Source organism: Meriones unguiculatus, chromosome 6 (genome assembly GCF_030254825.1).
Source record: "Meriones unguiculatus strain TT.TT164.6M chromosome 6, Bangor_MerUng_6.1, whole genome shotgun sequence".
NCBI lineage: Eukaryota > Metazoa > Chordata > Mammalia > Rodentia > Muridae > Meriones > Meriones unguiculatus.
Window position 1 is genome coordinate 76,571,347 of NC_083354.1, and position 23,280 is coordinate 76,594,626.

The following is a 23,280-nucleotide window of genomic DNA, read 5'->3' on the forward strand; positions in this document are numbered from 1 at the left end:
TTGAACAGGCCATAAAAATCCCCGACAGTATGTGGAAAAGATACTTAACACCTTCCATTACTGGAGGGATGCACGTTCAAATAACTGCATCTCCTCAGAGGATGGCAACTTCCAAAGAGAAAAGAGGTAAGTTTTGCCTGGGTATGGAGGATGATGAGCCCTAGGATGGTGTTAGAAACAGCAGTTGGTACAGCTGTTCAGAAAGCATCATGGAGTACTAAAGAAATCAGAAGAACTGCCACACGACCCTTTGGTCTCTATTTTGGGTGTAACACCAATGGACATAAAATTGTCTCCTCATAAAGACACCTGTGTTTCTGAGTTCCCATGTTCACAGCACACGGCACGATATCAAAGACAGGGAGAGACACAAAAGGCCACCTGAAAGATAATATGGTATATTTGTGCTTGTGTGTAATGGAATATAATTTGGCCTTAAAAAGAGAGAGAGAGAGAGAGAGAGATCTTGCTATTTGCATAATATGGATAGACTTAGAGGGTGCCATGCCAAGTGGACTAAACTATGTGCAGAAATAAAAATAATTAATGATCTCAGCTGTATATGGAATGAAACAGACAGACAGAAAGAGAAACAAACAGAGCTCAGGTATACCGTGAGAACGAAGGTGGCTATCAATGGTGAGGTTGGGGCAGAGACATGGAGGTCAGATTATACAAAATCTCAGGTAAGTAGAGTGACTAGGCCAGGTGTCTAATATACAATATGAGGATTAATTCAATAAATTGTTATGTATGAGGGATTTTTGTCAGATTAGTAGATGGTAGCCACCCTCTAAGCTATATAGGATGTGACTATATAGGATGTGATATTAAAGCTACCTCATTGTAGCAGCCATTTTGTCCTACTTATAGACCTCATACAACACGTTATAAACTACAAACATACACCATAACTATTTATTTATTCATTTATTCATTTACTTATGTGTTGCTCACTTACCATGTGCATGTGTGTGAGCATGCAGAAGCCATGGAGTGTGTATGGAGGGTTTAAGGGAGTTTGGTTTTTCCAGTGTGTAGTTTCTGGGGCTTGAAGTCAAGTGGTCAGAGCTGACGGCAACTAGATCATTGCTGCGTTCATTTCCTTCAACCTGTGGCCTCTTCAGAAGTCCAATGTAAAGTCAAGGGTCTGGAGAGTGTCAATTTGTTGTATCTCAGACCTATTTGCAGCCTTGTTGCTGATCTTCCTAACTGAGTAAAACAAAATCAGGGCTTGCCTTCGTAAAGGCTTTTAAGACATGAGTATAAGGTTCCCCGTGGTGCTGAAACTCCTCACAATAAAAGCTCAGACTATAAATTTTGCTGTGCTTCCCTGCTAAATGAATACTTTGAGTGGAGACAGGCTGGCGGGAGCTGGAAGTTATAGCTTAGAGTGAGTGCCGGCTCCATAGCTTCATCCTAGGGAGCATCTCGGCAGAGGTGAGATGGTGGCGTGTGAGAACTGCTGCACAAACACTGGAGGGGGACAAGGGACGCTTGGCCTGGGTCAGCTCAGTGGCTGAGCTGCCATGCCTTGGCATGGTTACGTCACATAGGCATTAGGAGAATGAAAGCAAGGAATGAAGGGACGCGATGTTTGATAATGAATGAGCCTGTGAGGAGACCCATCCTCTCTGACCCTCAGTTTTTCCTGGAAGTCCCACAGACAAGTGGAGGAGGAACTTGGATGTGCAGACACACAATTTGTACTCAATACAGTGCTTAATAGTCTCTATTTGCTTAGAATGCCCTGGATTTGGGGGATTGTATTTCTTTCTCATACTTAAAAAGTTTAAATGAAGCTTGGCCAAATGCAAAACAAAAATTGCTTAACTAAAAAACTGTCAACCACAGATGCTGGGAATGAATTTGATGAATGCTGTACAGTCAGAACTTAGCACAAGCTCCCCCCCCCCCCCCCCCCAGCTACGTTCTCTAACTCCAGGCCTCTTCAGTTGAAGGAAATGGATATGTGGCCAAAATCAATGAGATCTTTAGCTGTGAAAAAATTTTAAATTATTACCCAGCGTCTCCTGAGTTTTTTCATCAGCTTTCTTTCAGTGTGTTGTGATTGACTTTGATGACGGTAAATCTCTTGTAATGCCATAATTATAGGAGCAAGCCTGATTCAGTTTAGCTTAACATCTGTGAGGAAAATGTGGTGTTTGATTTGTTTCTTTTTAATTTGCAGTTTGGAAGAGTTTGATGAATCTGTTGGTCGAGTCATCTGCTCTTGTCTTAAGTTACACCCATTAGAGGTTGTCATAGATCCATCTGTGTCATTAGGAGTACTGGCGACTGAGTGACTATGGATTTGTAACTATATTAAAAAAACAAAAAAAACCCTATGGCTTCTCTGTTTAGATCACAATGCAGTCAGCACTCCATCCAGCCAGGGCTTTGAGTTTCCCACCGTGAACAGAAATGGCATTCACTTATTGGGTGTCATGACTTGTCATCCTGGCTTTCCAGACCATGTTGAGTCAAAAGTTTAGATTCATTTCCTTAAAATCCAAATATTTGGTTTTGTTAAATCATGTTTGGAAACTGACTGGTTCAACTGTCTCTTGAAAGGACACTCTCCCAAGAGGAAGAGTGTGTGGACAAACACTGGCCAGTCCACAAGTTCTCAGTCTATTTTTCTGTTTGTCTTTTTGTGTGGTGCTAGAGCTGGAGCCTGGGTCATGACACGCCTGTGAGTGTTCCGTCACTGAGCCGTTCCACAGCCATCTTCCTCTCCTGCCGTTGTTGTGTAGCTGAAACCGTAGATGAGCCTCAGAAGGCCAGCAGCCTGACCCAGCAAAGCCACGCTAAAGGGCAGACACCTCAGAAAGACTCAAGGGGTGCTTGTTGGCAGCATGTCACCTATCCAAAGGCATGCGTTTGGTGTGTACCTGGGGAAAGTGAAAACCAGAGGTTTAAGACTTCAAATATTTTCAGTTAGGCCCTTCTTTGCATGTGTGTGTGTTTGCATGTCTATGTGGGCGCATATGCACTTGGGTAGGCATGTATGTAGAAATCTGAGGTCAGCATGTGGGCCTTTACTCTGTGTGTTAGCCTACATCTTAAGGTGTTTTTTTTTTTTTTTTTTGGACATTTTTAATTAAAAAATTTAATAGTAATTACAGTTTATTCACTTTGTATCCCAGCTGTAGCCCCCTCTCTCATTCCCTCCCAATCCTACCCTCTCTCCCTCATCTCCTCCCATGCCCCTCTCCAAATCCACTGATAGGGGAGGTTCCCCTCCCCTTCCATCTGACCCTAGCTTATCAGGTCTCATCAGGACTGGCTGCATTTTCTTCTTCTGTGGCCTGGTAAGGCTGCTCCCCACTCAGGTGATCAAAGAGCCGGCCACTGAGTTCATGTCAGAGACAGTCCCTGTTCCCATTACTACAGTCCATGTTCTACATTACAAGTTCCCACTTGGACACTGAGCTGCCATGGGCTACATCTGTGCAGGGGTTCTAGGTTATTTCCATGAATCCATCTTAAGTTTTGAGACAGGATCACTCACTGAACGTGGAACTTACCGATTCAGCTAAACATGCTGGCCAGACAACTCAAGAGGTCATCTTGTTTCAACCTTCTTGGTACTGGGATAATATGTTTGGCTTTTTATGAGTGTGCTGGGGACTCTGAACTCAGATCCTAAAGTTTGTGTGTTAGCACTTTCAATAAAGTGACTAAGCCATCTCTCTACCTCCCAAGCCTTTTGTTGTTGTTGTTACGGTTTTTGTTTTATTTTGGTTTGGGGTTTTTGGTTTGTTTTTATTTTTTGAGTCAAGATCTCACTATGTAGCCCAAGATGTCCTCAAATGCAAGCATCACCTGCCTCAGACAGTGTGTGCTGGATTGTCCTACCACAATCTGTTGATTAACTTCTAATGTGATGTTTAAGGACAAAAGAAATGTATCTTGTCTCTCAGTTTAATGATGACCATAAATTGAAAGTAATCATTACCTTACAGAGTTGGAAAATAGCATGAATAGAAAGCTAGACAGTGGGGACTAAGAAGAATGAAACACTCAGATGGAACCCCAGTATCACTGGAGAGAACAGACATGGGCTATTTGAGTACTCACCATTTAATTCTTAACAGTGTGTGTCCTTGTGTAGAACGATACTGGAAGCCAGATTCAATGCATAGTCAACTGGTAGATATTTCATTTCTGCACTTGTAATGGGTGCAAAAAGACTTTCATCATTTCAGTCGCATTTCTGAACTCTGAGAACAGGAATGTGGCAGGTTCCCAATTTCCCAAATAACAACCAGGATGTCAATACACTGACCATGGGACAAAAACATTCTCTGGTCAAAAAATTGCTGCATCTGGCTTTCAGATTTAGCTGGTTCTATTAGAGCCCTACTTTAAAAAGGCAACAATCCCTGTTCCAAAGTTATGTTAAACAACTAGGGAAACTTAATCAGTAATAAACATGACAGGCTACTTTATAGCATTTGTATATGAAACGATAATATTTGAAAAACATACATTGACATAAATCGATCTTGACTTGAAGTTTAGAGGTCTAACGATTTATATAGATTTTCAAATTTTATTAAGGAAACAGAATGAAATCTAAAAACCAAGAAGGAAAATAGACACTCAATTGTGACAACAATGAATAATGAATCCTTTATATGTAAAAGTGTCTTTTTCAAAGTTAATATTTAGGATAGTGATAGATAGGTCATAGCATTTTCCCGAGAACAGACATAATGTATTACCATTGATGCTTAGAAACTCTTAAGTATAAAACATCTCTGAGAAGAGGATTTTTTTTCCCCATAAATTTTGGTTTTCAAACATCTTACTCAGTATTAAAAGAGATGACATTTTAGGACAAACGTATTTCTATCTCCCATCTTCCATCCACCTGCAGGCTCTTTCAACCCAAAGAGCACCATGGGGTCCAGCCAAGCTGTGTTTGCTTGAATGGAGAGAAAGAATGAATGACACAGAAGAGGGCTTCAGAAACTAGCCCGTGGGTCATGCAGCTGATCAGGATGCCACTCAATGGGCATTGTTCACAGCCAACTTTTAAAATGGTATCGCTTGAGTGAACTCAAAGAAATGAAGGCGTGTGAGTGAGTCCAAATGTGTATCTTTGTTAACTGAAGGTCGACTCAGAAGGGCCAGCAGTGTACTTGCTAGGGATCAACGTGAAGCTTCTGAATTTCAGCTCAATTAGGTCAGCGTAGCCTGTACAGGCATTCTGCTGCAGGCCTGGGTGACTCGTCCCACAGTTGTTAGAAGAATCAGCTTTTAAGGGCTGATAAGTGGTATTCGGGATGTCTGCTGCTAGAGTCAGGGTACTTGATTAAAGCAGTGTGGGACATCTTTACACGGCCTTGCAACATCAAATTCATTATTAAAGTTTTGTGTCCTGAATTGGACCCGTTGAGAGGATCTTGAGCAATCGCGTTGTCTTTTAGCCACTCCCCAAGCTGACGAAGCTCCTCTGTAAAAATATCTTGTTCGCTTTCTGCTGTCATCCCTGAATTTAATTTGCCATGGATTTTTGTTCCTACTTCTCACTTTTGAAAGGCAACGACAAAATTCAACTCTCGAGTCGGGAGTGTTGGGGAGGAGAGTATGCCAGTCATCTCGGATGACCCTTAAGCTCATGGGATGAAAGTGTTGCATTGGTACACCTGTGGCAATCAGATAGAAAGAACGTGGAAGCCTCTCAGTCATGTTCATCACAGGAGAGGTACATGGCCACAGACCTCCAGGAGACTGAGTAGGCCTGGAAGACAAAGTCGGCATGCTGAAGCTGACTTTCCGAAAAGACTGTGAGCTGAAAATGCCCACAGCTCCTCCAGATGCCTCTGTCTGACAGTGAGCTGTAGCCTGCACTTCACGAGAAATGTAGAAAACAAGACAAAACTCCCCCCTTTGGGGGAGTCTGGGGTGGAGTGTGGACTCAAGAAGGCATCTCATAATGTGGTCTGTGAATCGTATGAAACTGCATTTGCATACGGTAAAGCTCAGGCTTTAAAACTTTTCAAATTAGACTTTGTAGGATATTTGGATGATGACGATAGAAAAGTTCAGTAGGAAGAAAACAGCGCAAGAAACCTGGACTGCAGTCTCTCACTATCGTACCTATGCAGCATGACTTTGGCTAGGTAATATAACCATATGTAGTCTCTGTCTGTCTTCTGTCTGTCTGCCTCTGTATTTTAAAGTTTTCTACATCACTTCTTTTTACTTTTATCTTTATTAGTTCATTGAGAGTTTTGTCCAGTGTATTTTGATTATATTCACCTCCTCCTCCTCAAGCCCTTCTAGATCCATACCTCCCATCCCTGCCCACTCAACTTTGAAGGGGACTTTATGCCTTCTTTAAACAAAAGAAGGAAAGAAAAAGAAAGGAAGGAAAAAAGGAAGGAAGGGTCCAAGTTGTTATGCCTATAGATTCTTGGATGTATGGCCTTCTACTGGAATGTGACCACCCACCCCACCCCCCTTAAAGAAAACTGACTGACCCTCTCCAGCAGCTATCAACTGCCAATAGCTCCTCAGCTAGGGACAAGGCATTGTGCCTACCCCTTGTCTCCACAGCTAGATTCTCTCTGGCTTGAGCCTGAACAGGCCTTGCACTGGCTGTCACAACTGTGAGTTCATACGGGCAACTGCCCTGCTGTGTCCATAAAACAGTTTCTTTGTAGTCATCCACCCCTCTGGCTCTTACACTCTTCTGACCCATCTTCAAAATGAACCTTTTGGGTGTGGTATAAATGCCCCATTTAGGGACACACGTATGAACACACACATATATGCATGCATATATGGATATGCACACACACAGATGTAATGACATAAAAATATTCTGGTTTCTGGTTGCACCTACAAGGGCCTCAGACGCCAACAGTCCATACTGAACAACGACAACAATAAAACCTGAATTTGAGGGTTTATTGACACGGGCTAGAACGTGAAGAGGGCCAAAAAGGGGAGCCCAGGTGCCTTCCAGAGCCTGAGACCCAGCGAGCCTCACCCAGGAGGCTTTCACCTTCACCATGGCTGAGCTGATCCAAAAAAAGCTGCAGGGAGAAGTGGAGAAATACCAACAGCTGCAGAAGGACTTGAGTAAATCCATGTGAGGGAGGCAGAAGCTTGAGGCACAGCTAACGGAAAATAATATTGTGAAGGAGGAACTGGCCTTGGTGGATGGATCCAGTGTGGTGTTTAAGCTTCTGGGACCCATGCTTGTCAGGCAGGAGCTGGGAGAGGCTCGGGCCATGGAGGGGAAGAGGCTAGACCATATCACACGGAAATCAAGCTCTAAGAACCATAGCTTCGGGACCTTGAGCGACAGTCAGCGACAGTCAGAGCAACAGAAGGAACCCCTTGCTCAGCTGCATCAGGGGTTCCAGTGGGCCCAGGCAGCAAAGATGGGGGCTTCTGGAAAGGCCTGACCCCATGGGAGGGGGAGGGGGAGAGATGTATGAAGCTAACCCAGCCAACCAAACAACCAAACAAACAAATAAGCAAACAACAACAAAACTGAATTAGAACAATCAGCAACTCTTGGATATTTAAGAGGACAGGACTCAGAGGTAAACTGCTATCCGAAAAATTGAATAAACCAGAGTAGAAACTTCCCCAGAACAGCTACCAAAGTAGGAGGAACTGAGTCCTAACTGCTGGAGACTAGTGGAGACAAATGTGAAAGTCGAAAAAGCACCAAGGGAATCACTCCTCAGGGGCCCACAGAAACTGACTGGCTTAGGGAAACTGTCAGAGAAAAGTCCCCTCATGCCCCTGCAAGGGCAGGGAGCAAGTGGGTGTTTTAAAATAACCTAGAGTAGCTGGGCTTGGTGGCTCATGACTTTACTCCCAGCACTCCAGAGGCAGTAGCAGGCAGATCGCTAGGAATTCGAGGCCAGCCTGGTCAACAAAGTGAGTCCAGGACAGCCACGGTTACACAGAGAAACCCTGTCTCAAAACAAAAAAACAAAAAACAAAACAAAACAACAACAACAAAACCCTAAAATAATCTTTTGAGTGCCAGGAATGGTGGCACACACCTTTGATCCTGGAACTCAAGAGGCAGAGGCAGGAGAATTTCTGTGATTTCAAGGTCAGCCTGGTCTACAAAGCAAGTCCAGGACAGCCAGAACTGCTTTAGAGAGATCCTATCTCAAAAAACAAAAGAATAACAACACCAACAAAGCCAGAACAATCTGTTGTTGACCAGGCCTGTTCAGGAGAAACTGTTGAGCTGGAGTCTAACCTGCAGAGGCTTTGAGAACCTCATTGAAGTGGGGAAAGTTGCATCCAACTGCCGCCAGATCTAGCTTTCCCTGTGGGAGAAGGGAACTACCCAACTTCAATCATTCCTCACTATTGTGGTTTCAAAATTACACAGATGCCATATTATTACAGGCATCACAGAACTGTGTAATCATTCAAAAGCTCTTACATTATAGAATTTCTCTGCATACCGTATCCCAATCTTATTTTCCATACTCTGAAGCCGAGCACTTGTAATGATACGTTATGTGTAACCCAGCCATGTTTAACCAATACACATACATACGCGTAAATGTGTGCACATATGTTTTAGGACACATAAACAGACTCAAGAGTATGCGCAAGCTTTGCAGAGCTCAAGTTGCATGACCTTAAAAGTCACAGTCAGCAACGTCTCAATGGCCTCTGTCTGATGGGTAATGGAGATTTAGTGATGTGCTCAAGAGTAGCTCTCTCAGGAAGATAGTTCACTGAGAATTGGTGAACCTTCATACTCTGATTTTCTAAATACTTTAAAAAAGACCGCAATTGATTGGGTAAATTAAAAAGTATGTGCTGAGATAACATCCACAGACAATTCTTAGAGCTTTATCAATGACTTTAGAGCATATTTTAAAATTCATAATACATTTTGTTTTATTTTTCGAGACAGGTTTTCACTGTGTAGCCCCGGCTGTCCTGGACCTCTCTCTGTAGACTAGAAATTTCGGAACTCATAGAAATCCTTCTGCCTCTGCGTCTTGAATGCTGGGATTAAAGGTGTGCACTACAATCTCCTGGCTTAATCCTTTTTTTTTTTTTTTTTAATTCACCATAACCTACCTTTAAAAAAGTCTTTGTTTTCCCAAAGAGTTGAAACTTTATGTGGGGTTAGGGGGAGGGGCTTTGTGCTTTAGAAACAAACACCATACATTCCAGCGTTCTCTGTCCTAGCTTCAGTTTGGATTAGTTAGCCCAATGTCTTCCTCTCATCCCTCTCCCTTCCCCTGCCAGCGTATGTCCCCATTATATGAGTCTTCACACTGTGTAACGTGCTGCAAAGAGGCCAGGACGTCCAACTGCTGTGATCTGCTGTGCGCTGGTACCTGAAAGTGCATCATCAATGTCCAGTAAATACTTGTTCAAAGATACTGTATTGATACTCTGTTACTTGGCTTTCGTGGGACCACAGCACGCTAAGCTTTAAAGCCCTACAGCGTGAATATGCTGGGTACAGAAAAATATTTATGGAATGTTATAAAAAATGACTAAAGGATTAAGCCAACAAGTGCATGAAGTAAGGATAGGTCACTAGCAACAAACACAGATATCATTGCTAGACAAGGAAGCTTCTCTTGGCCCAGTTAGAAGTCTGAACTGGGCTTCTTTGCTTCACTGTTAAGGGTAGACTTTTACTTTGTCTTAAAGCTCTCTTGGCCTGCTATCTTTTTTTTTTTTTTTTTTTTTTTCTTGGCAAAGAAACCAGGTTCCTTCAAATAAATGATGGGGTGTATAGATTAAGCTAAATAATCTTTAAAATGCATTGATTAAGTTAAATAATCCTAAAGACATTCCAGTTAGGGCATGACTTCAGAGTTGAGGATGGACCTTGGTGGTAGATTGCTTGTTGCATGGTCCTGGGTTCAACCCTCGGCATAAGACAACAAACAAATAAAAACTCCCATCACTTCAGTAATACTTTTTAGCCTATTCTACATACAGCATGTCAGATCTCATGACATTTTCGTGTCCATGTTCCTTGGATTTTCTTAGGTTTCCTGTGTATGTCTCGTGTGTGTATGTGTTAGCAAGCAGTTCACTTTCTTACCTCATGAGTTTGCTGCTGGATGAGGATAAGTTAAGAATCAAGGACATGCGAAGCCATGTGTGAACTGCTAGCACACACACACACACACACACACACACACACACACACACACACACAAATACCGTCAAGCCTGAAATAATTCTCTCTTTTTAATTTAATCCTTTTATATTTTGGAGAATTCCATATAGGAGAACTGTATAGCATCTCTCTTTTTTTCTATCCAACTCCTTCTACTCCTACTTCTTCTTTTATTTAGTTTATAGACAAACACATAGACAGAATTTAGTGTTACCTATACGTACATGTGTTTAGACCTGACCACTTGGGACTGGATAACCTATAAGGGATCTTTTCCCCAGAGAAAACTGTCTCTCAGCAGTTAGTGATTGGCTACAGCTCTTCATCAAGAGATAGGATCATGGGAAATTTGCCCCTATCCACATGGACATGTCGGCTGAAGTGGTCATACTCAGGCCTTGTCAGTGACTACATCTGAGATTTTACATCTCTCTGCTTGCAACTTTCTCTAATATGTTGCTACATAAGAAGTTTCTGAGATTATCATCCCTAGCCTAGGGCCACTGCAGGGGAGTTTCTTGGCTGAGTGCATGAACTTTTTTTTTTTAAACTAATTGTATTTATCCATAAGTCACTATTCATCATTTGCCATTTACAGAAGACATGTACAATGCCACCCAGATATCCTTTGGAGAGAGCGATTGAATTAAGCTAAGCATAGATGAAGGCACAGGCATTTTACTGGACAGCAGGCGCTCTGCATCCATCAGGGTTTGAGTTTCTGTTGCTGCGTTCATGGATTTCTTGAGACTATGGACTGGCTGTGGCCTGACCAGAGGTGAGTGAGGGATTTGGAGGGAGAACAAAAGCAATGAGAAAGAAACAAGGCACTTACTGACTTACTACTGTGGCCAGAAGCCTAGCCTGATCATGCACCTCAGTCTGTAGCTTATAAACTTGCATCTTTTCTGGGTAAGTGTTCTGTGATTTCTTTCCTACATAAAGAAATGTTCTATTTGGAAGGGCCTGTCAAATAGTGGATTTTGTAGGGTTGTTTGTTTGTTTGTTTGTTTGTAAACTCTGGTTTCTCCTCTATTGTTTTAATGTGCCTCAGGAGTAAAGTTAAAAGTCATGCAAATGAAAGCAAATGGAGATGTAAAGATTTACATCAAAATAATGTTAAAAAAGAGAGAAAAAAATCTACCAGAATAAGCAGTCCGTAACAAACAGAGCTGTCTTGTGTATCTTGAAAACTCTTGTGTTGGGACAGAGCCATCTAAGTCTGGTCTCTGGGACTGATAGGATGGGGGTGGTGAGGTGGGCAGGGTTGGTGGGGCGCAGAGTGGGTGTTCCAGTTTTGTGGTTGGAGGCATGGTTTCCCCTTTAAGAGGTCTGTGTACCTGTCCTGTATGATTGGCACTTCAAACTACTCCGCCCTCAGAAAATTTCTATGTAACAACTGAAAACAATGAACAAACTCAAAGGCTACAGATTCTGAATAAACTCAGAAAGTCATGAAATCAAGAAGGAGAAACTGGAAATTCCATACCGGAGAGGACGTGGCCTGTATTATATTTAGATTTTAGGAAAACCATTGTCATATAAAATCTTACAGGTAACTGTAATCACAGGATCATAATAATAACAATAATGTTCGTCAAAGTAATACAGATACTTGGACAATCCTTAAATCCTTTTTCAAACTGTTTTTATATTTATTATCACTCTAATGTTTCCAGTCCCTCCAGGACAGAAAATTAAGTATAGACTGTCCGCATTTGATGAACAAGAGAATCAAAGTTAGAGCAGTGGCCACTTGGACCTGTTCATGAATGCTGGGAACTCAGTATTCAGAGGGTCCTATTTTTTTTTTTTCCAACAAATGTCGTTTTAGTTTCTTTTGTAAATGTCAAGGGGAATCTTTCTTGGGGTTTCTGAGCAGCTGACCAGCTCTCTGGATTGTTCTGTTATTCATAGGCCAGTGGGTGGGTAGCATTTGTCCTTTGTAACCCCTTCATTCAACCCTAAACACAGATTTTCTGTTTTGATAAGAAGAGCTGGGCTTCAAGAAGCAGGGGTAGGACTGAAGTAGCAGAGAAAAAAGCTGCATGCCTGTCTTGGCTTAGCCTCCCGGTATATCTGTCGTTCCTCCTTAAGCAGTTGCTGGCCTTTTCCAATGAGTTTTCTGTGGCAAATAACTCCAAATGCTTTACAAAGAGAATCGCTTGCAGATGTGGATATGATAACCTGCAGAGCAGGACTTAAATATAGTAATTGTCTCGAGCCTGCTCTTAGCTGTGGCGACAGCGTCTCTACTATGTCATTAGGGAAAGAATTACTGCGTCTTGGAACACAGAGAGCCAAGCTTCTGGCATCAGCTGTCTCTTCCACGTTTTAAACAGAGTTAATTGGCTCCTCACCAAACCGATTAGAGCATGAGGTTAAAACACGTGAGGACGGAAGAGAATAAAGATAACTGGCAGAGGAGAGTGTCCAAAATTTTTTTAAAAGATTTTTATTACTATTACTGTAATAGCTGAGAAGCCATCTTTGTGCTTGACTCATTGTCTCTTTCATCCCAATTCTCTGTTATTGTCTTCAGTGAAATAACGGCAATTTGAAGGTAAGTGGTTTTGAATGCGGAATTTTTTTCAGCAACCCATTTCCCCAGGCCCTTCCAACCTAGCACAGTCAAATAGAACAGCCATAAAACTTTGGGGCCAATGAAATTGAGGCTCTCTAGCCTCAGGTCCACCTAACAAGCAGATGCAAGTGCTTTGGGAAAGAGAATCATGATAATGATTAATAATGTCTGCTTTAGGCTGAGGGGCGGGAGATACACATTTTTAGGCTCTGTCCTTAGATAAAATATAATCATTGTTCTCTTTACATCCTCTGTGAAGACCATAGTTAGCCAGTTTACCATATAGGCTGATTTTCTTGGAATAATATTCCTCTTGAAAAATAACTCTCAAAGGTGAATCCAATGCTTCCAATGTGATCTAGCTAAACAGAAGACAATGGGAATGTGATATCCATTGACCCATATTATTATCAATGTAGATGACAATGGCATTCATTTCTTTGCAGACATTTCATTCTTATGATTCATGCTGATATATGGCCCAGGTTATTTTCATACAGCAGTCATTAATGTAGTGTGATTTGAGAGGGACGGTAAGGCCCAACCACTTCCAAAGTGTGTCCTTACAAGACTGTCTACTGTTGCTCTCTCAACCTCCGGTCTGACACCCCCCCCCATTATAGTTAATCTCTTGAGTTAGACTATTGGAGAATAAACTGAGTTTAGACTATTTCCGTTGGTATGTTAGAAATCATTAACATGTTGATGTGAAGTGGCTTTTTCATTGCCTCAACATATATTCTCTAATTACCCACCATACACTGGAAATATTTTAGGCAGTGTGGATAAGATAATGAACAAAAGAGATGAACTTGCTTTCCTAATGGAGCTCAGATTACAACGCGGGAAGACAGATCATAATCACAAGCAGCGATCAAGGAGACAGTAATAAAAGCTATGGAGAAAGCCCAGAGGAGAAGAGAAAATGAAAGTGATAGGAGAAGAGATTGAAAGGGTTGACACTGAGTGGTTAGGGAATGTCTCACTTGGAAGATTTAACGTAATGGAAGTGAGAAGCCGCCTGGACATCTATGGGGAGATTCCCAGACATCAAAACTGTAGGAGCAAAGCTACGGCACCAGACCTGCCACATTTAAGGGAAAGCAAGATCAGAAGGTGATGGGTGAGAGCCATGTGGGAAACGCTGCATTAAAAATAAGGTGACACCCAAGACTGACCTCTGGCCCTATCATGCATGAGCCCCACCCCATACACATCCTGACTCATGAACACACACACTTACACATGTGCACATGTACACACACACACACACACACACACACCATTATAGTTACATGGAGGAAGATGACAGGGCCAGAATGTGGAAGCTGTATAAACTATCATAAATTGGAAGCCCTTGGTGAGCTCACTATGAGCAATTTCAGTGAAATGGCTAAGACAAAGCCATGATCAGAGAAGCAAGGAGATACCTTTGAACATTGCAAATGACAAGGATAGACACAACATTCTTTCTGGTGGACTGAACACAGAGCTGAATGCCTATCAGGCAAACAGCCTGCCACTGAACCACATCCCTGGCCCCAAGCACACATATTAATACATTCTTCTGAAAAGGAGAACACAGAAATGAAGAGCAGATGGAACTACAGCTAGAAAGGAGAATAAAATCACTAATTCTTTTTTTTTTAAGATGAGCTTTTTTCTCTGATGAAAAGAAAAGACCTAGGAAGAAGGGATTCTTGGTGGAAGGCTTATCCTCAGGATCTTGAATGGATGAAACCCAGGATGAAGAGCTTTGGGGGAAGGAAGAAGAGCATACTTCTTGGGTTATTATACAAGTAGCATGTCTACTCTGTGCAAGTAATTGTTTCCCTAACTTGAAAAACAAGATAGACACGCTTTCTGCCCTTAGGAATCTTACATTGTAGTGGGGAAGACAGATAATAAGCAGGTAATAGAAATTCAAATCACTATAACTATAATGAGGAATGCAAAAAACAACAGGGAAAGAAATGGACACTGGTCAGAGAAAGCATCTGCACTTATAATCCATTTTATTCTCAGCAAGAAATTACATCCCAAGCCTGAGTGAGTAAGGGGTGGGCCTCTGTTTGGCCATTGCATTATTTGCCCCTGGCCTTTCTGTGAGGTGAGCCTGAGATCTGAACATACAATTGTATGTGTCAAGTCTGAGGTATAATTATGGGAAGGTATTAAAACAGTAACAATCGGATAGAAGTGGATACTGGCAGCTGGGGGATGCCTTCTGATGGTTGACTGGAATCTGGCAACTGACAGAATTTTTCCAGGTCTCTCCTGGCTCAGGATCTCAGTTCTGACAAGGAGAAGCAGAGAACATTGGGTAAAGGTCAGAGCACTGGTCATCAGGGCTCAGCCTTAGGGGAATATAGATCATAGGTAAAACATTAAGCCAGCATTGATTAGGAACACTGAGTGTCTGACAGAAGGATTTTAATTACAGAGGTGAACACGAGTTAGCATAATCTGAGAACTTGTCAATGTGCCCATTAAAAGGTTAACACATTTTCTTATGCCAAATTTATGTAAGAACAAAACCAATTTAGTTGATCAAGATCAGTATGGTGGTTTGAATAAGAATAGTGTCTATGGCCTCATAATATTTGAGTGCTTAGTCACCAGGGAGTGACACTATTTGAAAAGATTAGAAGGGTTAGAAGGTGTGGCCTTGCTGGAGTAGATGTGAACTTATTGGAGAATGTATGCCACTGCAGGTGAGCGTTAAGGTTTCAAAAGTCTACACTGTGCCTAGGCTGTCTCTGTCACTCTGCCTACAGATGAGGATGTAGCTCTCAGCTACTGCTCCAGTGTCTGCCTGCATGCTGCCTTGCTCCCTACCATGATGATGATGGGCTAAGCCTCTGAAACTGTAATCAAGCTTTCAATTAAATGTTTTCTTTCATAAGAGCTGCCTTGGTCATGGTGTTTCTTCACAGCAATAGAATGACAACTAAGACAGCCAGCATTCATAATTCAACATCCTTTGTGAAGAAAGGGGGAAATGAAACACACAGGGTGCATAACAAAATGTCAATCAAAATAAACACCAGGTTCCAAGATATTTTGGAAATTCAAATACAGAAAAAAAAATATTTTTTTAAGCCACATGATGTCATGAAGGGGCTGCCTAAGGGGAGACTATTTTGGGGGAGAGCCTCTTGTCATTGAAGTTGCAACTTGTGAGGCTCCCACGTGTGTGGAGGTGGAGTGATACATGTTATTTTTAAGCCCTTGCTAAACTTCCAGCGTATTTAACATGTGCCTCTGGATGGAGTGGAGCACAGACCTGCAGAGGCTCTGTGTGATTTCAAGAGTGGATTTCAGTTCAGATTCTCAATATTCCTGCCTGGCATTTATCTCTTCCTGTGCCTCAAGTGCCACTGAAGGGAGCTGGGTTTTCTCCAGCCCAGCTGGGTTGGATTGCAGTGAAGCAGTGACTTGAAAAAGTTTACAGTTTGCATCAATCCACTCAAACCTAATCATGGCTCACAGTGGGTAAAATTACCCCTTCCTGCAATGCAAGGCTCAAATCTCTCTGCTGGAGTTCTCCTCTGTTCCTTATTGCATGTAACGCAGGTTATGCTAGCCTTTACAATGGCCCTAAGCCTTAATCACTCCCATCTGTTCAATATTACACGGTAATTTGGTAGTGAAAAAGTACTAGGCTAGGAGCCAGTTTGATTTTAGTCCCTAATTAGCTGTGTGACTCCACAGAATGGTTCATCTCTCTCTCAGTTTATAATCTCTTCCTCTCTCACTGAAGTCTCTCTACTCACCCTCTGACCTCCCCAAATGGCAGGGGGTAGAGACACAGCTCCAGGAAAGTACCTTGAGACTTCATACTTGAGGATGCAGAGGTGAAGGGGAAAAAGGGAGGTATCCTTATCTCAGCCTTACACACACACACACACACACACACACACACACACACACTCACACACCCCTCCTCATGTTGGGTTCTGTCTACCTCCTCTCACCAATAGTGGTGAAATGGCCCAGCACCCACCAGAACCCAGGCCTTCTGCTTGAGCTCTGACTCATCTCCTTTTTCTCACAATGCTTGCTCTTCATTTCTTCCTCTTCATTGGCTCTCCTACAATCATGCTCTCATATCTCTCCACGATCTTCTCTTGTCCATATACCCTGCTAGCGACTGTCCATCTCACAGCTACCACGGCCAGTGTGCCCTCGTCCAGTTGTCTTTGTGCACCATCTCAGCAAAGCCTCCAGCAGGGTGCCTGCGGCCTCTACTCTGTATGATACTGCTTTCTTTCTCATTCTCCTCTCCGTGGTTTCACGTCATATGAACAGTCTCCGTGAATGCACTCATGTCTCAGTCTGTACACTCTTGATTTCTGACTATAGTTCTATAATTTGATAACATATTTTGTATACTCTCTAATTTAAAAAAAAATCATACGTGTGTTATTTTTGTCTGGACTAGCATTAGTTATTTTTAAAGTTTTCTTGATTTTCTTTGCCTTTCCTTTTTTTTTCTTTTCCTTTCTCTTCTTTCCTGCCAGTGACCCAGCATTAGCATGTTAATGCACTCTTAGCATTTCTCACCCTTTGGATACATCTGTTTCACTTTTTTTCCTGGAGAGTTCTCTCTGAGGACCTTGTTCTCTATTCTGAACCAGTCACTCCTGCCTATCATCTTGGGACTTCTCTTGACCGTCACTTGACGATGTGAATATGATTCAGGGAAACGTTACTTGCCAGTCATTTGTGAAACATATTAGGACCAGAAAAAAAAAATGGAAAGAGGAACAATGATTCAGTGGGCTTTTGAATGAGTTCAGGCTGGAGAATACCAGCATGATTTCAAATTCTCTCATAGCTCTCAGTGACATGCTTACAAGGCCCCTCTTCGTCTTTCTGTGTTCCTCAGGGTTCAGTCACATGATCAGTGACTCTCAGAGTTGTGGGACAAGTGATGTACTTTCTAACTAGATTGTGCAGTTGTGGGAAATGAGGGGATGTTAGGGGACATATCCATGGCTGTTCAAGAAGCCATGCGTGTCCAGATACCTAGATGTGGAGGTACGAGGATGGGAGAAACCTGTGGTTCTCCAGTAAACAGCAGTCACTGAAGGGCAGCCTCTTCTCTGGCAGGCCACCAGGGCTGGGCTGCAGAGGAGCATCCTCTGGCCATTCAAAGTCTGTTGCTTTCACTTAATTACTGTGACCTCCAGAGGGCAGAGGCTACTGCCCTTCTGTCTCCAAGTTTGAAACCAGCACCTGGTTTTGGCCAATTTAGAATCATTTAGATACATGGAGCACAATTCTAGCTTAATCAAATCGTTTGTGATGGTTAGACTGCACCCCATCCTCCTCCATTTTACATGTCTTAATCTCCAGTACCTCACAATGTGACTGCATTTTGGAACAGGGCCAGCAGAGAGACTATGAAGCCCGGAAGAGGTCATTAGGCTAGGCTTTAACCAGCATGACTAGTGGCCTTTGAAGAAATGTTGACAGATACAGAAAGAAGACTATATGAAGTCAGACAGAAGAGCCAGCTTCAAACCAAGCGGCCTCAGTAGGGATCAACCTTGCAACACCTGACGTGTAACTTCTCATATCTGGAACTGAAGAAGATAAATTTTGCTGTACAAGACTCCCACTCTAGGCTATTTACTGCAGTTCCCTGGTAAAAGAGCGCATTGAGCAACCTAGCATGATGACTTACATCTCGTGTGCCACGGTTAGGGTTCTAGCTTCAAGATCGTTGTTATCAACGAGGCAAACGTTGGTAATCATGCTTGACACAACAGCGATCCAATGTGCTGATGTTCTAAGCTGTTTACGTGTATTAGCTGATTAAATCCACACATGGATAAAATAAAGCATAGCTAACTCAGCTAACTTGCTTCAAGTCACAGCTCCAGAGCGCAGTGATGATGCCAGATGCCAAACCCTGGCAGCCCAGTTGCCCCCTTCCTCTCCTTGGGTCTTTTTGACCTGCAGGACACCTGACCTTTCTTTCCACTTTCACAGCATCACTCTGTGGGCGTCACATCTTGGGTTAATCTTCCCCTTTCAGGGTCATGCATCAAACTTCCCTGTCCTTTCAGTGGATTTCTGCTTTTGTTCTCGGGGGCACTGTGCCAGGGAACCTGTTCTTAGTCCCAGTGCACATATGACCACAGCAGGACAGTGGTGACGAATCCATATTCCCCCAGGGAGTAGAGACTCATCATGTGGTACAGGATTGCTCACATGGGGAAAAGGAACCAGGTAGCCAACATTTATTTCTAGAGCAAAACTAGATTTCTATGCCACCTCTTGCAGCAGGTTGGAGTGTCCCCTCCTGCGGTCACCTGACTACTGGCAGATGTCAGCACTAATCCTGAAGTTTGAAAAATCACATATTTGTGGTACTGTTATTTTTTTTTAATCAAGCCTCAACTAAACTGTATTAAACACAAAGATTTGTATCTATATGAATGGCCAGGGTTCCCAGAGGGCAGATTAAAATACATTTGGAACAAAGAGGGAATAGGGAGCCACTATAAATGCCCAATGAAGCCATGAAATCAGAGTCCTCTTCCTGCTGCTGACAGATTGAATTTTAATTATACATCCTGAGTCCTGAGACAGTCTACACAGAGCGAAGTTGAATCCTTTCCTGATGTTTAAAACACATTCCTTTTTCATTTTAAAAGAAGCAAACGAGGCCCCCCATATACCCTGTCTCAATAGGAAAAGTGATACCCAGCTATATCTCTGACATCGGACATGGAACTACAGGATTTGAAGTTTTCCTGTTGGGTTTTGGTTTAGTATTTCCTCACTATGTCTCCATTTCTCTCTTTTGGAAAGGAAATGTATAGTCTGTGCCATCGTATGTTGGAAGTATGTAACTTGTTTTATTTATTTATTTATTTATTTACTTATTTATTTATTTATTTATTTTAACTTTACAAGGGGCTACAATTAAGAAAGTAGTTTGATTCTCATAAGAGATTTTGGAACTCAGACTTTTAAACTGTGTTGAGACTGTGAAAAAAAATATAGAGACTTTTGAAGTTAGGCTGAATGAATTTTGCATTATATTATGGCCGTGAGCCTATGGGGGCTAGGGAGTGCAGTGTGGTGGTTTGGATAAGAATGGTCCCCAAAGCTCAAATATTTGTATATCTGGTCCCCAGTTTGTGGAACTGTTTGGGAAGACTTAGGAGGTGTGGCCTTGTTGAGGAGCTGAGTCACAGGGAACAGGCTTTGGAGTTTCAGAAGACTCTGTGATTCCCAGTGTGCTTATTCTCTCTCTCTCTGCCTTATGATTATGGACCAAGATCAGCAAGATGTAAGCTTTCACTGTTCCTTTTCTATTATGAACCCTAATCCTTGAAAACTAAAAACCAAATTAAATGCTCTCTTTTGTAAATTGACTTGGTCATGGTGTTTTGTTGCAGTAACAGACAGTAATTAAGATAACAGGCAACTCCAAATTGTATTATTTGCTATTGTTTCATGATAAAACCTTATCACCACTTTTCTTCTTTCTTTCTTTCCTTCTGCCTTTCTTTCTTTCTTTCTTTCTTTCTTTCTTTCTTTCTTTCTTTCTTTCTTTCTTTCTTTCTTTCTTTTTCCTATATTTTGCTTTAAAAATACTCTATTCTCTTTGTAACCTGGAGAACATAAAGGCAGGAATGTCTTCACGGCATGTCACCTCTACTGCCATTCACATGGGGCCCCATGCTTGATATGATCATTTGCATCTAGTTTCTTTTTTTTTCCTTTTTTTTTAATTTTTCATCAATTACACTTTATTCATTCTACATCCCCCCATAAGCCCCTCCCTCCTCCCCTCCCAATCCCACCCTCCCTCCTCCCTCTGCATGCATGACACTCCCCAAGTCCACTGATAGGGGAGGTTCTCCTCTCCTTTCTGATCTTAGTCTATCAGTTCACATCAAAAGTGGCTGCATTGTCCTCTACTATGGCCTGGTAAGGCTGCTCCCCCCAGGGGGAGGTGATCAAAGAGCAGGCCAATCAGATTATGTCAGAGGCAGTCCCTCTTCACATTACTATGTAACCCAATTGGACTCTGAACTGCCCTGGGCTACATCTGTGCAGGGGTTCTGGGTTATCTCCATGAATAGTCCTTGGTTGGAGTATGAGTCTCTGGGAAGTTCCCTGTGTTCAAATTTTCTTGTTCTGTTGCTCTCCTTGTGGAGACCCTGTCCTCTCCAGCTCTTACTATTTCCCAGTTCTTACCTAAAATTCCATTCACTCTGCCCAACAGTTGTCCATCAGGCTCAGCATCTGCTTTGATAGTCTGTAGGGCAGAGGCTTTCAGAGGCCCTCTGTGGTAGGTTCCTAGGTTGTTTCCTGTTTTCTTCTTCTTCTGATGTCCATCCTCTTTGCCTTTCCGGATGGGGATTGGACATTTTAGTTAGGGTCCTCTCTCTTGCTTAGTTTCTTTAGATGCACAGGTTTTAGTGGGTTTGTCCTATGTTGTATGTCTATATGAGTGAGTATATACCATGTGTGTCTTTTTGCTTCTGGGACAACTCACTCAGGATGATCCTTTCCAGATCCCACCATTTACCTGACAATTTCATGATTTCCTTATTTTTCATTGCTGAGTAATATTCCATTGTGTAGATGTACCACAATTTCTGCATCCATTCTTCAGTTGAGGGGCATCTGGGTTGTTTCCAGCTTCTGGCTATTACAAATAAAGCTGCTACAAACATGGTTGAGCAAATGTCCTTTTTGTATACTTGAGCCTCTTTTGGATATATGCCCAGGAGTGGTATGGCTGGATCTTGAGGAAGCGCTATTCCTAGTTGTCTGAGAAAGCGCCAGATTGATTTCCAGAGTGGTTGTACAAGTTTACATTCCCACCAGCAGTGGAGAAGGGTTCCCCTTTCTCCACAACCTCTCCAGCATGTGTTGTCACTTGAGTTTTTGATCTTGGCCATTCTCATGGGCGTAAGGTGAAATCTCAGGGTTGTTTTGATTTACATTTCCCTAATGGCTAGTGAGGTTGAGCATTTCTTTAAGTGCTTCTCTGCCATTCGATATTCCTCTACAGAGAATTCTCTGTTTAGCTCTGTTCCCCATTTTTAAGTGGATTACTTGGTTTGCTGCTTTTCAGCTTCTTTAGTTCTTTATATATACTGGATATGAGTCCTCTGTCAGATAAAGGGTTGGTGAAGATTCTTTCCCAATCTGTAGGCAGTCACTTTTTTCGATGACGGTGTCCTTTGCTTTGCAGAAGCTTTTCAGTTTCATGAGGTCCCATTTATTGATTGTTGCTCTTAGAGCCTGTGCTGTTGGTGTTCTGTTCAGGAAGTTTTCTCCTGTACCAATGAGTTCTAGGGTATTTCCCACTTTTTTTTCAAGCCGATTTAATGTGTCTGGTTTTATGTTGAGGTCTTTGATCCACTTGGACTTCAGTTTTGTGCAGGGTGATAAGTATGGATCTATTTTCATTTTTCTACATGTAGACATCCAGTTGGACCAGCACCATTTGTTGAAGATGCTATCTTTTTTCCATTGAATGGTTTTGGCGTCTTTGTCAAAGATCAGGTGTCCATAAGTGTGTGGGTTTATTTCTGGGTCCTCTGTTTAGTTCCATTGATCCACCATTCTGTTTCTATGCCAGTACCATGCAGTTTTTAAAACTGTTGCTCTATAGTACAACTTAAGATCAGGGATGGAGATACCTCCGGAAGATCTTTTATTGTAGAGGATTGTTTTAGCAATTCTGGGTTTCTTGATATTCCATATGAAGTTGAGAATTTTTCTTTCCAGGTCTGTAAAGAATTGTGTTGGTAATTTGATGGGCATTGCATTGAATCTGTAGATTGCTTTTGGTAAGATGGCCATTTTTACTATGTTAATCCTGCCAAGCCATGAGCATGGGAGATCTTTCCATCTTCTCATATCTTCTTCTAATTCTTTCTTCAGAGATTTGAAATTTTTTTCATACAAGTCTTTGACTTCCTTGGTTAGGGTTACTCCGAGGTACCTTATGTCACTTGTGGCTATTGTGAAGGGTGTTGTTTCCCTAATTTCTTTCTCAGCCCTTTTGTCTTTTGTATACAGGAGGGCTACTGATTTTTTTGAGTTAATTTTGTATCCGGCCACTTTGCTGAAGGTGTTTATCAGCTGTAGGAGTTCCCTGGTAGAGTTTTTGGGGTCACTCACGTATACTATCATATCATCTGCAAATAGTGATAATTTGACTTCTTCCTTTCCAATTTGTATCCCCTTGATCTCCTTCAACTGTCTTATTGCTCTAGCAAGGACTTCCAGCACTATATTGAAGAGATATGGAGAGAGTGGGCAGCCTTGTCTTGTCCCTGATTTTAGTGGGATTGCTTTAAGTTTCTCTCCATTCAGTTTGATGTTGGCTATAGGCTTGCTGTATATCGCCTTTACTATATTTAGATATGTGCCTTGTATCCCTGATCTCTCCAATACTTTAAACATGAATGGATGTTGGATTTTGTCAAATGCTTTTTCAGCATCTAGGGAGATTATCATGTAGATTTTTTCTTTCAGTTTGTTAATATGGTGGATCACATTG

The 23,280-nt window shown here is 42.1% G+C and overlaps 1 pseudogene; it reads left to right on the plus strand.

Annotated features, from left to right (window-relative positions):
- Positions 1-7,011: 7,011 nt before the first annotated feature.
- On the plus strand, positions 7,012-7,427 carry LOC110553684 (prefoldin subunit 6-like; annotated as a pseudogene).
- Positions 7,428-23,280: the final 15,853 nt, after the last annotated feature.